At 45.6% G+C, this 15,532-nt stretch overlaps 1 protein-coding gene across 4 annotated transcripts in view; it reads left to right on the top strand.

The window, feature by feature from the left end:
• Window positions 1-15,532, top strand: part of RFX2 (regulatory factor X2) — a 110,885-nt gene that overhangs the window by 43,396 nt on the left and 51,957 nt on the right. For 2 of the 4 annotated variants that reach the window (XM_080674471.1, XM_080674470.1), the window contains exon 2: window positions 14,917-14,958. The exons of the other annotated variants lie outside the window; for them this stretch is intronic. The gene's annotated coding sequence lies outside the window, so the exon portion shown is untranslated. The remainder of the gene's footprint in view (window positions 1-14,916; window positions 14,959-15,532) is intronic. 4 annotated transcript variants of the gene reach the window in all.

Here is a 15,532-nt window from a genome sequence, read left to right as displayed (position 1 = left end):
GCTGCGCGCAGGAATAATTGTTTACTGTGCTGGGGTGCAGGACACAGGGACGCAGAGCCGGCTAACTGGCAGCCATCGCTGTTTGCTACGCCCTAGCCTAGTGATGCCCTGAGACCCCGCCCGCACAACCTACAAACCCACCCAAGCTCCAAGTAGCGGCTTTAGCATATGAATGGCCTGCCTTATCGCAGCTTAACCTACCAAACTTGCAGCCCGGGTCAGACAGCTCCAAAACCTCCAAACCCCAAGCAAAGAGGAGAAAACTGTAGTTCTCACTGTAGCGCCTGCTGGGTGGCCTCAGACAGTAGCTGACCTGCACCCCATTGGAGATCCAGAAGCCAGTGTACCTAGTGGTCAGTGTGAGACACCAGATTTCAACTCCTCACATCCATAAGTGACACATTCAAGAGGCAGACTCAGTGAGCACCAAAGCCCCACTGAAACAAGTCCTGCACCATAAGTGTGTCTCCAGCGCAGCAGTTCTTCCATTATAGACACAGCGGGTCCTCATAGCCAATTGGCCTGGAGGTCAATTCCTCCCAGTGTACCAACAGCAATCAAGGCTTACCTACACCAAGACTTTGCACTCAGCCCACAAAGGGGTGTACCAAGAGCGTCCACCTCAGGTGATTGGGGAGGCTGAGCTACTGGCCCCTATAGGTCACCTACCACACAAAGCCACTCCATCAACACAGGGAAGCAGCTAAAATGTGGAGACAAAGAAACATGTCACGAATGAAAGAAATGGAGGAAAGCAAACTACTGGATGACATAGACTTCAGAACCACATTTATAAGGTTACTCAAGAATCTTCTAAAAACCTCTGAGGAACTTAGTGAGACCTTTAAGGATCTTAATGAGAATATCAAAAAAATGGAAAAGGACCAGTCAGAAATTAAGCACACACTGTCTAAAATAAAGAATATACAGAAATTCAACTGTAGATCAACGTACCCCAAGAATCAAACCAAAGATCTGAAATATGAGGAAACAAAAAACACCCAACCAGAAAAACAAAAAGAAAAAAGAATCCAAAAATATGAAGATAGTGTAAGGAGCCTCTGGGACAACTTTAAGTGTACTAACATCCAAATTTTAGGGGTGCCAGAAGAAGAGAGAGAGCAAAATATTGAAAACCTATTAGAAGAAATAATGACAGCCCTCGCCAGATTGGCTCAGTGGATAGAGCATCAGCCTGCAGACTCAAGGGTCCCGGGTTCAATTCCGGTCAAGGGCATGTACCTTGGTTGTGGGCACATCCCCAGTAGCGGGTGTGCAGGAGGCAACTGAATCGATGTTTCTCTCTCATCGATGTTTCTAACTCTCTATTCCTCTCCCTTCCTCTCTATAAAAAATCAATAAAATATATTAAAAAAAAAAGAAGAAGAAATAATGACAGAAAACTTTCCCTACCTGGTGAAAGAAATAGACTTACAAGTTCAGGAAACGCACAGAACCCCATACAAGAGGAATCCAAAGAGGACCACACCAAGACACATCATAATTAAAATACCAAGGGCAAAGACAAAGAGAGAATCTTAAAAGCAGCAAGAGAAAAACGGTTAGTTACCTACAAGGGAGTACTCATACGACTGTCAGCTGATTTCTCGGCAGAAACTATGCATGCCATAAGGGAGTGGCAAGAAATATTCAAAGTGATGAATAGCAAGAACCTACAACCAAGATTACTCTACCCAGCAAAGCTATCATTCAGAGTTGAAGGTCAGATAAAGAGCTTCACAGACAAGAAAAAGCTAAAGGAGTTCATCACCACCAAACCAGTATTATATGAAATGCTGAAGGGTATTCTTTAAGAAGAGGAAGAAGAAGAAAAAGGTAAAGATAAAAATTATGAACAACAAAATGACATCAAATACATACCTACCAACAAGTGAATCTAAAAATCAAGTGAATAAAAAATCTGAAGAACTGTGCCCGCTTCGGCAGCACATATACTAAAATTGGAACGATACAGAGAAGATTAGCATGGCCCCTGCGCAAGGATGACACGCAAATTCGTGAAGCGTTCCATATTTTTTAAAAAGATTAAAAAAAAAAAATCTGAAGAACAGAATGGACTGGTGAATATAATAGAATCAGGGACATAGAAAGGGAGTGGACTGACGATTCTCAGGGGGAAGGGGGTGTGAGGGGTGCGGGAAGAGATTGGACAAAAATCTTACACCTATGGCCAAAACCGGTTTGGCTCAGTGGATAGAGCGTCAGCCTGCGGACTGAAGGGTCCCAGGTTCGATTCCGGTCAAGGGCATGTAGCTTGGTTGCGGGCACATCCCCAGTGGGAGGTGTGCAGGAGGCAGCTGGTCGATGTTTCTCTCTCATCGATGTTTCTGACTATCTGTCACCCTTCCTCTCTGTAAAAAATCAATAAAATATATTAAAAAAAAAAAAATCTTACACCTATGGATGAAGACAGTGGCGGGTGGTAAGGGCCTGGGGTGGGGTGGGGAATCAGATGGAGTGGAGCTATGGGGGTGGTGGTGGGAAGAGGAACACCTGTAATAATCTGAACAATAAAGATTTATTTAAAAAAATAAAAAAAATAAAACACCCCCCCCCGCCCCCCGCCAACACACACACACAAAAGATAGAAACCTGGGTGCAAGTGAGAGGGAAAGAAAGGCTGCTAAGAGGATGAGGTATAATCCGAAAGCAAGACACCAATGAGACTGCACCCAGAACCTGGAACCAGGGACACATAACTAGCCAAAGGTGGAGGCCAGTGTTCAGCCCGTGTGGACAGTGTTGGTGGGCAGCCCTGAGTAGCAGCTACCTCATGTCCCCGTTCACTTCAAAATATTTCTGGAGGATCATTATGGGGAACATGCTAGGGGAGCCAGGAGTGGGGAGAGGGATTGGGAGGTGGTCATAGGGCGACTAAGACCTAGACTTGGTTTTCTCAAGGAGGCCTGGTTGGTCCCAAAGCCAAATGTGTGAACAACTGTGTGATAGGAAGCTGAACCAAGAGCGCCAAGCAAGAATGGTTTGGCTAATTGGAAATTCCATGTGTAATTAGGCCATGGCCTTGGACCAGGCATTCTCAGTGGGGGTGATCCTGCCGCCCCCCGCCCCCCCCCCCCCCCCCGCAGGGGACACTTTTGGGTGATGTGTGAAGACTTTTGTTGTTATGACTGAGGGAGAGAAGGTGCTCTTGGCATTGAGTAGTTGGGGGCCAGGGATGCTGCTCCTCATACTACAGTGCCCAGGATAGCCCCACAAAGATTGATCTGGTCCCAAAGTCTGTATTGTCCATGCTGAGAAATGCTGGTTTAGAACCAGGCTTCTCAAACTTTTCTGTGATTCAGGTCTCCTGAGAATTGTGTTAAAATGCAGGTTAGAATGTATGAGCAGTCCCAGAAAAAGCAGAGCCTCTCAGCCATGGCTGACTTTGCCCCCAGGGATATTGGGTGATGTTTCAAGACATCTGTGCTTGTCACAGCTGGGTGATGGGTGTCCTGGCATCAAGTGGTAGAGACCATGGATGCTGCTCAACTCCCCAAAGTGCCCAGGATGGCCCTACAACTGAGAATGATCCCGCCCAATATCCACAGTGCTGAGGTCAGGAAACCTGCACTGGGCAGTGAGGTAATTTGAGGGAGTGCTTTAATCACTGCTCACTGCCATGTCTTGGTCCACTTTGAAGCCACTGGTGGGTTTCCCTGTCCCCTCCCCGCCATGTCAACTGAGCAGCCCTTCTAAGATGTAACAAGCAGGTAGACTTTGAGGGACAGAGTGCTCCCCAGCCTGACGTTGGCCCTGCTCCATGGGGTCACATCATTTCCATCCTGGCAGGTGCCATTGTGGCTGTGGTACTGGCAGGGACACCTGTCCAGCCTTTAGTGGTCCTCCATGCCAGAATGACTGCCACCCACCTTGTCACTCTGGGTCTGTACCACACTGGCTTCAATTCTGCAAAGACTTCGACTAGTAGATAGAAGCAGCACAGTGCAGTGGCCCACACTTGGGTCCTGCAGGCCTCAGTCAGAAACCAGGTTTGTGTAACTCATTCAATGAGTCCTGCCAGTCCATTCAGAGCTCCAGTGACATATGGAGCTCTTCAAGCAAAACACCAAGCTCCTGTTATTGTTTTGAGTTCTCTTTGCCAGAGGGTTGAGGAGCAATTTATCTGGGAAGGAAACAGGGCTCTGCCTAGTACAGACAGCAGGAAACTCAGGGGTCTTTACAAGCTTGTGCCTCCTTCTGTTAAAGGATAAGTCCTGGTGCAAATCCAGCTCTGCCTCTTCATGCTATATGTAAGGCCTTCGGCTCATTGCCAGACCTCTCTGAGCCTCAGTCTGTTTGTTGTTTCTAAAATGAGGGTGATAATGGAATAGCTTCCTCAGAACTAAGCAGGAACACATGTGTAATGCACTTAGCCCAGAGTCTGGCACACAACCAGTGCTGAGGTGATTGCTGCCACCACTGTCACTGTGATTGTCCTTGGGGTCCTTGACCCATCCTTTTTACTTGGTTGGACAGATTACATAGGGTTAGGGGTGCAAATCGTCCCCCCACAGTCCAAAATCCACATAAAACTGACTTTCCTGAAACTTAACTACTAATACCCTACTATGGACTGTGAGCTCTTACCGATAACATAAACTGTGGAGTAACACATATTTCACATGTCAGCGATTTTTAACCTTTTTATTTCATGGTACACATAAACCAGGGGTTCTCAACCTTTCCAATGCCACGACCCTTTAATACAATTCCTCATGTTGTGGTGACCCCCCCAACCATAAAATTATTTTCGTTGCTACTTCATAACTGTAATTTTGCTACTGTTAATGAATCGTAATGTAAATATATGTGTTTTCCGATGGTCTTAGGCTCTACAGCAGCAGTTCTCAACCTGTGGGTCGCGTGCAGGAGGCAACCAACTGATGTGTCTCTCTCACATCAATGTTTTTCTTTCTCCTCTTTTTCTCTCTCTCTCCTTTTCCTCCCCCTTGCCCCTACCCTTTCCAATCTTTTAAAAAAATTAATGGAAAAAATATCCTTACTCCTTGGGTGAAGATTTTTTTAAAGGTATAATTTTGATTCATTCACACCAGACAGCTATTACTGTGTTGGCTGTTGTCATTTATTTTATTTGACAATCTAAGGGGAAAGAGGTCAGTGTCCTGACAATAAAGTGAGCTAGAGAAAATAAAAATGTTATTAAGAAAATCATACAGCCCAGCCAGTGTAACTCAATGGTTGAGCATCAATCTATGAACCAGGAGGTCACAGTTTGAGTCCTAGTCGGGGCACATGCCCAGTGTCGGGCATGCAGAAGGCAGCCAATCAATGATTCTCTCTCATCATTGATGTTTCCATCTCTCTCTCCCTCTTCCTTCTTCTCTGAAATTAATAAAGAAAAAAAATTTTTAAAGAAAATCATACAGGTCATCTGACAAGACAAGTTCAAATTGTCACAAACCTCCAAAAAAATTTCCCAATATATTTATTGGAAAAATAAATCCACGTATGAGAAGAATCACACAGTTCAAACCATGTTGTTCAGGGGTCAACTGTATTTATTTATGGCTGGGATTCAGACTTGAGGCAGCAGGTCCAGTATATCATTCCACTTCATCCTCCCCACCCATTTTGCAGATGAAGAAACTGAGGCCACAGCAAATGACAGAGCTGAGATTTGAACTTGGTTGTGCCTGAGTCCAAAGTCCATGCTGCCCATCCTCCCCTTCCAGCTAGACACTCACCTCAGCATGTGTTCAGAAGTTGAGTTTTTTATTTAGGCTGTTAAGTCTCTTTCCTAATGGAACTAAGATCCAGGGGTAGGTTGGGAAGAGAACCAGGTGCCCCTTCTTTTGAAGCACTCCACAGAGCAGGGCTCTCAGGCTGGCTGGACATTGGCAGTCTTTGGGTCAGAAGGTCTGGCTCACCCAGAGTAGAGTGTGTCCTGTGATGTGACAAGCACGCCTGAACCATCTAGCGCAAGGAACTCAACCTCCCCAAGAGCTACAGACCCTTGACCTGAGGATGTCTCGGACCCCATCTTGATAGTAGCCCTTGATTTGGAATATGCATCCACTTTGGAGGCAGATCCAGACTTCCAGGTGTGCGATGAGGAGGTAGGGACTGTACTAGTTCCCTGAGGGGTGTACCCAACAAAGACAGCAGGTCAGGGTCACCAGATAGATGTGGCCTGGAGGCCGAAGGAGATGCCCAGTGACTTACAGCCCAGTGGCTGAGTAAATGCAAAAGTGGCAAGTTTAGGGGAAAGAAGTTCCCTTTTGGATTTGTTGTGGCACCTTAGGGGCTCCCAGGTCTTGAAGGCAACTGGAAATAGAACCTGGAGTTGGGCAAGTGGGTGGTGTTAAAAGTTGTGGTGACCGAGTTGGGGGAGGGGAGGACCATGTGGGACAAAGAAGGGTCAGGGCAGGGGACTGAGAAAGGACCCTCAGAGGAAAGAAGAGACCAGAAACAAGAGCACAGAAACCCAAAGAGCAATACCAAACATTACAGAGAGGTCAAGTTCAGATGAGCCTGGAAACTGGCCACTAAGACCTTGGTTGGGGAGAACTGTGGAGCTGTCATGAGAACATAGATGGAAGAACATGAGAGGGAGGCAAAGATGCCAAACAGCACAGACTCCCAGCAAAGGAACTAAGGCATGGGATCATGGTGGCGATAGACGTGACTCTAAGATGGCATGATGGAACATGCTGTGAGCTACAAGATTGGGACCTGAGCAGAGGGCAGAGGGCAGCCTGGTCAGCAGGTCCTCTGAGGAGAGAGACGCTCTGGGACACATGCTCACACCTGGATAAGAGCTTTGGAGAGGGCCAGAGAGTAATAGGCTCTGCCAGTCTGTCCTGTAATAGGTACTCCACTCTGCTGTTGCAGCAGGAAAGCCACCATGGGCAGTGAATGATGGAAGGAAGAGAGGAGTAGAAATGTCGAGGTCAGGATCTGGGTCGATGGAGGGACCTGGGCTGAGGGGAAGGGTCAAAAGGCACGGGGTATTGTGTAGTGGGGTACAGGCTGAGAGGTAAGGGAGGATAGGCTGTGTCAGAAAGTGGGTGATGGGGGTTACAATTTGAGGAAGTTATCTGTGGAGCAAAACCTGTACTCTGAGATTTTTCTCCCATAGGCACATGTGCAAATATGTAAACAGGTGTGTCACCCTTTTTACAGTAAGAATCATTGATTTTTTTTCCTATTGGGACTAGTCAACATTCAATTTAATAGAAAAATGTTCATAGTAAGAACATGGCAACAGGTTGTCTAAGTGGTTTGGGCCATTTTTCTCACATTAGCCTGTGCTGTACGTGTGTGTACATGCACTTGTGTTTTGTGTACGTGTTTGTATATATGTATGGTTTCTATATGTGTTTGTGTGTACATGTGTACATATGGGTGCATTCATGTATATGTATTGTGTTGTGTGCACACATATGTTTTATGTGGGCACATGTTTGTGTGTGCATCCATGATCATGTGTGTGTGTGTGTGTTTGGGTGTATATGTGTGAGTGTAAAACACTTTCCTTGCCCACTTTCTCAGCACAAAGCGGCTGACAGTTGGTCTCCCACACAGCACCCAGTTCCCATTCCTTTTGATGTGATGAACTTTGGGGCACCTGCCCTCAACCTGGGGAGAATTTTCATTTCCTGGACACCAAGTCTTGTGGTGGTCAAGTTTTTACTAATTAGAGCTGGTATCAGAAGCCTGCCTAAAACATTTGCTGGGTGAAAATGTCAGTGAAGCATTTTTATTTTTTTATTTTAAATCTTTATTGTTCAGATTATTACAGTTGCTCCTCTTTTTTTCCCCCACATAGCTCCCCTCCACCCGGTTCCCACCCTACCCCACCCCATGCCCTTACCCCCCCGCCGCCACTGTCCTCATCCATAGATATATGATTTTTGTCCAGTCTCTTCCCGCACCCCCCACACCCCTTTCCCCTGAGGATTGTCAGTCCAATCCCTTTCTGTGCCCCTGATTCTATTATATTCACCAGTATGTTCTGTTCATCAGATTTATTATTCACTTGATTTTTAGATTCACTTGTTGATAGATATGTATTTGTTGTTCATAATTTTTATCTTTACCTTCTTCCTCTTCTTTTTTTTTAAAAAAATATATTTTATTGATTTTTTACAGAGAGGAAGGAAGAGGGATAGAGAGTTAGAAACATCGATGAGAGAGAAACATCGATCAGCTGCCTCCTGCACACCCCCTACTGGGGACGTGCCCGCAACCATGGAATTGAACCATGCCCTTGACTGGAATCGAACCTGGGACCTTTCAGTCCGCAGACTGACGCTCTATCCACTGAGCCAAACCAGTTTCGGCCTTCCTCTTCTTAAAGAATACCTTTTAGCATTTCATATAATACTGGTTTGGTGGTGATGAACTCCTTTAGCTTTTTCTTATCTGTGAAGCTCTTTGTCTGCCCTTCACTTCTGAATGATAGCTTTGCTGGGTAGAGTAATCTTGGTTGTAGGTTCTTGCTATTCATCGCTTTGAATATTTCTTGCCACTCCCTTCTGGCCTGCATAGTTTCTGTTGAGAAATCAGCTGACAGTCGTATGGGTGCTCCCTTGTAGATAACTGTTTTTCTCTTGCTGCTTTTAAGATTCTCTCTTTGTCTTTTGCCCTTGGTATTTTAATTATGATGTGTCTTGGTGTGGTCCTCTTTGGATTCCTTTTGTTTGGGGTTCTCTGCGCTTCCTGGAGTTTTAAGTCTATTTCTTTCACCAGGTGGGGAAGTTTTCTGTCATTATTTCTTCAAATAGGTTTTCAATATCTTGCTCTCTCTCTTCTTCTGGCACCCCCATAATTCAGATGTTGGTACGCTTGAAGTTGTCCCAGAGGCTCCTTATACTGTCTTCATATTTTTGGATTCCTTTTTCTTTTTGTTTTTCTGGTTGAGTGTTTTTTGCTTCTTTGTATTTAAAAATATTTGACTTGAGCCGGAGCCGGTTTGGCTCAGTGGATAGAGCATCGGCCTGGTGACTGAAGGGTCCCGGGTTCGATTCCGATCAAGGGCATGTGCCTTGGTTGCGGGCACATCCTCAGTGGGAGGTGTGCAGGAGGCAGCTGATCGATGTTTCTCTCTCATCGATGTTTCTAGCTCTCTATCCCTCTCCCTTCCTCTCTGTGAAATATCAATGGAATATATTTAAAAAAAAAATAAATAAATAAATAAAATAAAAATATTTGACTTGATTCTTGCGATCCTCTAGTCTGCTGTTGGATCTCTGTATATTATTTTTTATTTCAGTCAATGTATGCTTAATTTCTAGTTGGTCCTTTTTCATATCCTCGAGGGTCTCACTAAATTTATCGGCGGTTTCTAGAAAATTCTTGAAAAACCTTATAACCGTGGTTTTGAACTCTATATCCAGTAGTTTGCTTTCCTCCATTTCTTTCATTTGTGACCTGTTTCTTTGTCTCCACATTTTCGCTGCCTCCCTGTGTTGATAGAGTGGCTTTGTGTGCTAGGTGTCCTATAGGGCCCAGTGGCTCAGCCTCCCCAGTTACCTGAGGTGGACACTCTTGGTGCACCCCTTTGTGGGCTGTGTGCACAGTTTTGTTGTAGTTAAGCCTTGATTGTTGTTGGTATCACTGGGAGGAATTGACCTCCAGGCCAGTTGGCTGTGAGGATCAGCTGTGTCTACGATGGGAGAACTTCTGTGCTGGAGACAACCCTCATGAGGCAAGACTTGCTTCAGTGGGGCTTTGGTGCTCACTGAGTCTGCCCCCTGAGTATGTCCCTTATGGATCTGAGGAGTTGTAATCTGGATGGTCCTACTCTGAACCCTGGGTACACTGGCTCTTGGATCTCCAAGGAGGTGCAAATTTAACCTCTGCCTGAAGCCACCCAGCAGGAGCTACAGAGAGATCTGCAGATTCCTCTTCTTTGTTTTGGTTTTGGAGATGCCCACATGAGGCCCAGCTGTGAAGCAATGCAAGCTGCTGTGGGGCCTTGGGCCTTCTTTTGGATGTTCTGGGTCTCTCTTACTCAGCTGCAGTTTGATAGGTAAGTTTAGATTTCAAAGGACCAGGCCATTCATATGCAAAAGTCTCTGCACACAGCTTGGATGGGGTGGAATCTCAGGGCGGAGCAAACAGCAATGGCTTCACGTCAGCTCTGCCCTAAGAGGCTCCCAGGTCTCAGTATCCCGCGGTAATTGCTGCAAGCACCTCTGAGAGAAAGCTGCCCTCGAGTTCCGCCTAATGCCAGATAGTCCAGTTTCTCCCCATATGAGTCTGGGTCCCCACAGTCTCGCCTGGAACTGGAGTTCAGAGCAGTCGGGAGCTTGTGTCTCCCTCTGGCTTGAAAAAGTAAGCCGCATACTTAGTTGCCAGCCCTCTCTGCGCATGCGTGCCTCAGTACCTCTGCCTTCCGCACCTCCTCTGAGTCTCAGTGTGCTTTTCTCTTTCCTTCTAGTTGTAGAATTTCCACTCAGCCAGTCTTCCTGTGGTTCTCAATGATGTCCATTTTGTCTTTTAGTTGTAGTTTTGAAGTGGTTGTGCAGCAAGTTCAGGTGTTTACCTATGCCGCCATCTTGGTTTCTCCCTCCAGTGAAGGTTTTTTAATTCCCATTTTCCCCTGAATAAATGGCATTGTCACTTGCAACTAAAATCAGATCCCATCTAAGATGAGGTAACCAGACCTGAGCTTGGACAGTTTACATTAGTAGTTGAATGTGCTTTAAGAGGGAAGTAAGAGAGTGCTCCCATTAGGACAGGAGGAAAGGCAACTGTCCCATGTGACCGAGGATGACAGCCTGTGACTTCAGGAGCCGACAGGGGCCTGGCTGCCTCCTGCCCCAATCCCAGTTTCCAGAGCTTGGGCTTGATCCTCTGCTGGAAAAAGAGGGAAAGTTTGCCTGCTGAGAAGAAAACAGGAACAGATGCCCAGTTCTTACCAAAAGAAAAAGGAATTTGAACTCTGAAGATACTTTATTCCAGAGAAACTCAGGGCCAGCTCTGATCTTTCCAAGTCCACTGCAAAAGAAAAAAGTTAAGACTTGCCAGAGGAATGACAAGATGCCCCAAAAGTTTAAGCAAAGAAGGATTAATGGATTGCCCTTGCTGGGAGTTGGAATTTGATTCTCTTGGAAATGGCGGGGAGCCTCTGAAGGGTCCCTTGTTTTCCCCCCTCTAATTGCACACTCATTGTCTGACAGATTGTAACAGTTTCATGTCCAGGTCATTGATAGTGCCCTCTTTATTATTCTTAACCTGTCAACAAGTTCATTTCACTCAAGTGCCATTTATCCAGCTCATTTCTCAGACATCGCATATTTGTTTAAACGTCGCATGTTCATTCGGGACAATCCTGCCCCCCAAGCGACATTGGCAGTGTGTGGAGACTCGGGGTGGGCAGGGGGTACTCCCAGAGGCCAGGGATGCCTCTCAGCACCCCACAGTGCCCAGGACAGAGACTGTCCACCTGAGACGCCTGCATTAGTGTCTCCGGGGTGTGTTGGGAGTGATCCAAGTGTGAGAAAGGACGTGGTTTCTACCATCATGGACTGTGAAAGCATCCACTTTTCGGCAAGGAGAGATGGAAGCTTAGTTCCTCAAATGTGGGAGTCTCCTCTTGGTGCCTAGAGCTGAGCAGGGCTACGGTGAAGGCTTCCTGCAATCGGGGACAGTTAAGACAGAACCTAAACCACTCAGTACTTGCTCCTTAGACCCAGACTCAGATTGAAGGGGGTGCAAGAGAAGGTATGGACCTGATTTTTCTGGTCACTGTAAGAACACTGGGAATATCAGTACAAGTGTCACGAGACCTGAGCTTGAAAGAACTCTTGAGAGTGTTCTGGACTTGTTGCTTCTTGGTCATAAGAAATTAATTGCCTTTTGGGGGGAAAATGAACCCTGGTGCCATCCAGATGCCACCAAGCAACAGGAGAGCAGAACTGATGGCCTGAGGAGACCTGTGTCTCTCCCCAAAGTAGAAGTAAAAGGCTGTGTGGCTCTCCAAAGCGGAAGTTAATTAGCCAATCAGAAGGAAGGGAACTAAAAAACCCTTGTGTGCTCTTCTCTAATTACCCAAAGATGACCAATGTTTTCTAAATATCTGTCAGGCAGGTGGTCCCTCCGCTTGGCGCTTGGCGTATGGAGGAACAAATGAAAGGACATTGCTTCAGGTCCTGGTGAGTCAGTGTCAGGCTAGGAGCGGGCGCAGAGATTGCCCTCAGCATTTCCTGCATTTCCTTTCCTGTCATTACTGGTTACTAGGTAACCAGAGTATTTTCCTGTAAACAGAAGTCTCTTTCCTTTGTGCCCAGGCAGATTCACTCATGGAGGCCGCAACCCAGGGCTGCTGTCCATGGGTCTGCCGTGCCCCCTCACATACCTCAGCACATGTCCTCACTGGTGGGTGTTGTTGGCAGCATCTCCAAAAGGTCAGATGTGCCTTCTAGATGCTGGTGCCCGCCCAGGAGAGGAAGCTACAGCAATGAGGCTGTGCTTTCCCACTATTTCTCCAGTCTGCTCTTATCTTGGACCAGATGACAAATGAAAAGTGCTCGGCTTATACCAGTAAACAACACACCAGGTGTGTTTCTGAGCAACCAGGAGCTTTGGGCATATCTGGCCAGGCTGGGTCGTGTTTGAGGTCCCTCTCCGTTGTATTGGTCCACCTAAGGCCTCTGGACCCCAAGCTAGAAAGGTCACAGATGAAGGGAATCAGAGAAAGAATGCTTGGGTCCCTGCCTTAGGAAGAAAAACAGGAGAGAGGACAAATGAATGTAACAGAGACAGACTGAATGGCTCCCAGTTCCTATCGCAAATTCAAGTTCAAAACAGAAGCACAGACATGCACTCATACCTATGAGACTGTTTTGGGGTGACCTTGATCACCAAAGAGCCTGACCCTGCTGAGCGGGAACAAGTATTCTCAAACTTCATGTTGAATGTGGCCAATTGGTGCCCTTGTCATCTCCCTTCCCCTGCTGCTCCATGTTCTACCAGGTGGAGTCACTCCAGCCTCACACCTTCTGGAAGGACCGCTGGAACTACTGCTCTTCAAGGGCTGCTAGCATGGCGTTCTCTCTCTCTCTCTCTCTCTCTCTCTCTCTCTCTCTCTCTCTCTCTCTCTCTCTCTCTTTCTCTCATTTTAGCAGTTTAGCAACACCTAAAATGGCTTTCTTCTTACTTATTCTTCTTGGGGTTCACTGAGCCTCTTGTACTTGTAAGTTGATGCCTTTTACCAAATTTAAGTGATGTTTAGTCACTCTTCAAATGTATCTCTTTCTCATTCTTTCCTTTTCTTCTGGCACTCCAATTACATGTACATTAGACTTCTTATTTCTCTTCATTTTTTCCCCCTCAGTTCTTTTGATTGGGTAAATTCTATTGATCTATCTTTAAGTTCACTGACTCTTCCTTCTGCCATCTCTGATAATCAGCTGTTAAACACATCCAGAGAAATTTCCATTTCAGTGAAATTTCTTTTCAGCTCCAGAATTCCTATTTTTTTTTTTTTTTTTTGGTAGTCCTCACCAGAGAATATTTTTCCATTGATTTTTTAGAGAGAGTGAAAGGGAGGGGAGAGACAGAGAGAAACATCAATGTGAGAGAGAGACATCGATTGGTTGCCTCCTGCACGTGCCCCAACCAGAGCCAGGGATCGAGCCTGCAACCGAGGTAGACTGAACCCAGGACCCTTTAGTCTGCTGGCCAACGCTCTGTCCACTGCGTCAAACTGGCTAGGGCTCCAGAATTTCTATTGGGTTCTTTTTTATAGTTTCTCTTCCTTGGTTGAAATTCCCATATGTTCATTCATTGTACTTATAATTTCCTTTAAGTTCCTGAGCATATTTTTAGTAGCTGCTTTATCTGCATCACTTGGATTGGTTTTCTTGTAATTGACTCATTTTTTTTCCCTTGAGTATGGATGACAGTATCCTATTTCTTCTCATAGCAACAGTTTTTATTGGGTCCTGGACATCATGAAAAATATGTTGTAATATCTCTGGATTCTGCCATGTTCCCCTGATAGCATTTAACTTGGCTGGGCTCAAGCTCTGTCACTCCTCAGTGGGCAACAGCTGAAATCTTAGGTTTTTTTCACCTTTAATCTGCTGTTTTTTTTCTCCAAGATCCCTGGTGTCTCCCACACATGTGTGGTTTAAAGATTTGGGTGTGCTCTGGCCGGTGTGGCTCAGTTGTTTGGGTGTCATCCCGTGCACTGAAAGGTCTCTGGTTCAATCCCTGGTCGGGACACATGTGTGATGCAACCAATCAATATTTCTCTTTTGCATCGACATTTCTGTCTCTCACTCTCTCTCTCTCCCCCCCCCCCCCATAAAAACATATCCTTGGGTGAGGATAAAAAGAAAGAAAAGATGTGGGTGGCCTCTATAGTTGGATCTGGGGGCTCGTCCCCTCTGTGCCTCTCTCTCTTCCAGGATTCCCTCCCAACATTCTGAATTCTCTCCTCTGACACTTCAACACAACAAGCTGCTGCTTTCTGCTACCCTAGCATTTGTGGATTGGGGTGGACCCCAGGGCCAAAAGCCACAGAGTTGCTGGTCTGACCTTGTGACAGTGGTATTTCAGGGGTGAACTCCCGGCAGTGTCTGCCTGCTTTGGTCACCTTCCAGTGAATTTATTTTATTTTTTAATTTAAATTCTTTGTTGTTGAAAGTATTACATATGTCTCCTTTTCCCCCGTTGACCTCTCCCTGCCTGCTCCCACCCCCCTGCATAGCCAGTGACTTTAAATAGTTGTTTTTTCAAAAATATTTTGCCCATATTTTATCATTGTTATCTGTAGGAGGGTTAGTCCAACCAATTTGTTCCACCACTACTGAAAGCCAGCGCTCTTTTGCATGTCTTTTAAAAACCTTTTTTTAAAATCCTAAACTTTGATGTGCTAAGAGCCTTTGATGAATGGACCCTATTTTTAAAATTTTATTTCAGAAAACTGGATCAGCTTATGTGCAACCTACAACATTATCTCAGGTAGGTAAGGAAGGACTCCATGCTCTCTGCATACAGGCGTGTTGTGTGTTAATATATCGGAGCAGCCAAGCTGGCTCACACAGTGTCTGTCAGTCTGTGTGTCTGATACTAGCATCAAGGGAGGTGTTCAGGGAGAGCAGAGCAGTCAGTCTCAAAAGGTCACTACATTTCCCAAAATAGACCCAGATATCCTAAAAGTAGATTTTAAATTTTCTGAAACCTTTATGAACTTATTTATATTTTCCACTTGAAGTGCCTTTTGAAATATGAACCCATTTATCTGTCTTATAAAGTACTATCATAGATTCTCATGGTCTCACTAGCTAGTTTTATATAATTAAATATCAGATGTAATACTGGGGAGTTACCAAAGTGTTCATTCATTTGATCAGTATGTACCAACTGCCTGAGTTGTGTATAGTACTGAAGCACTACACCAAAATTATTTTGTGGTATGGCCTGGTCCCTCCTTGTTCCTTGTGCTCCTCATCTTATGGACCCTTATTTGAGTTTCCTGGGTAACACAAACTGGGTGGCTTGAAACAACAGAAATGTATATCCTTTTGTAGTTCCA

The sequence above is a fragment of the Plecotus auritus genome, assembly GCF_963455305.1.
Source record: "Plecotus auritus genome assembly, chromosome: 6".
Lineage (NCBI taxonomy): Eukaryota > Metazoa > Chordata > Mammalia > Chiroptera > Vespertilionidae > Plecotus > Plecotus auritus.
Note: the sequence above shows the minus strand (reverse complement) of the source record. Positions and strands in the feature narration are given on the sequence as shown.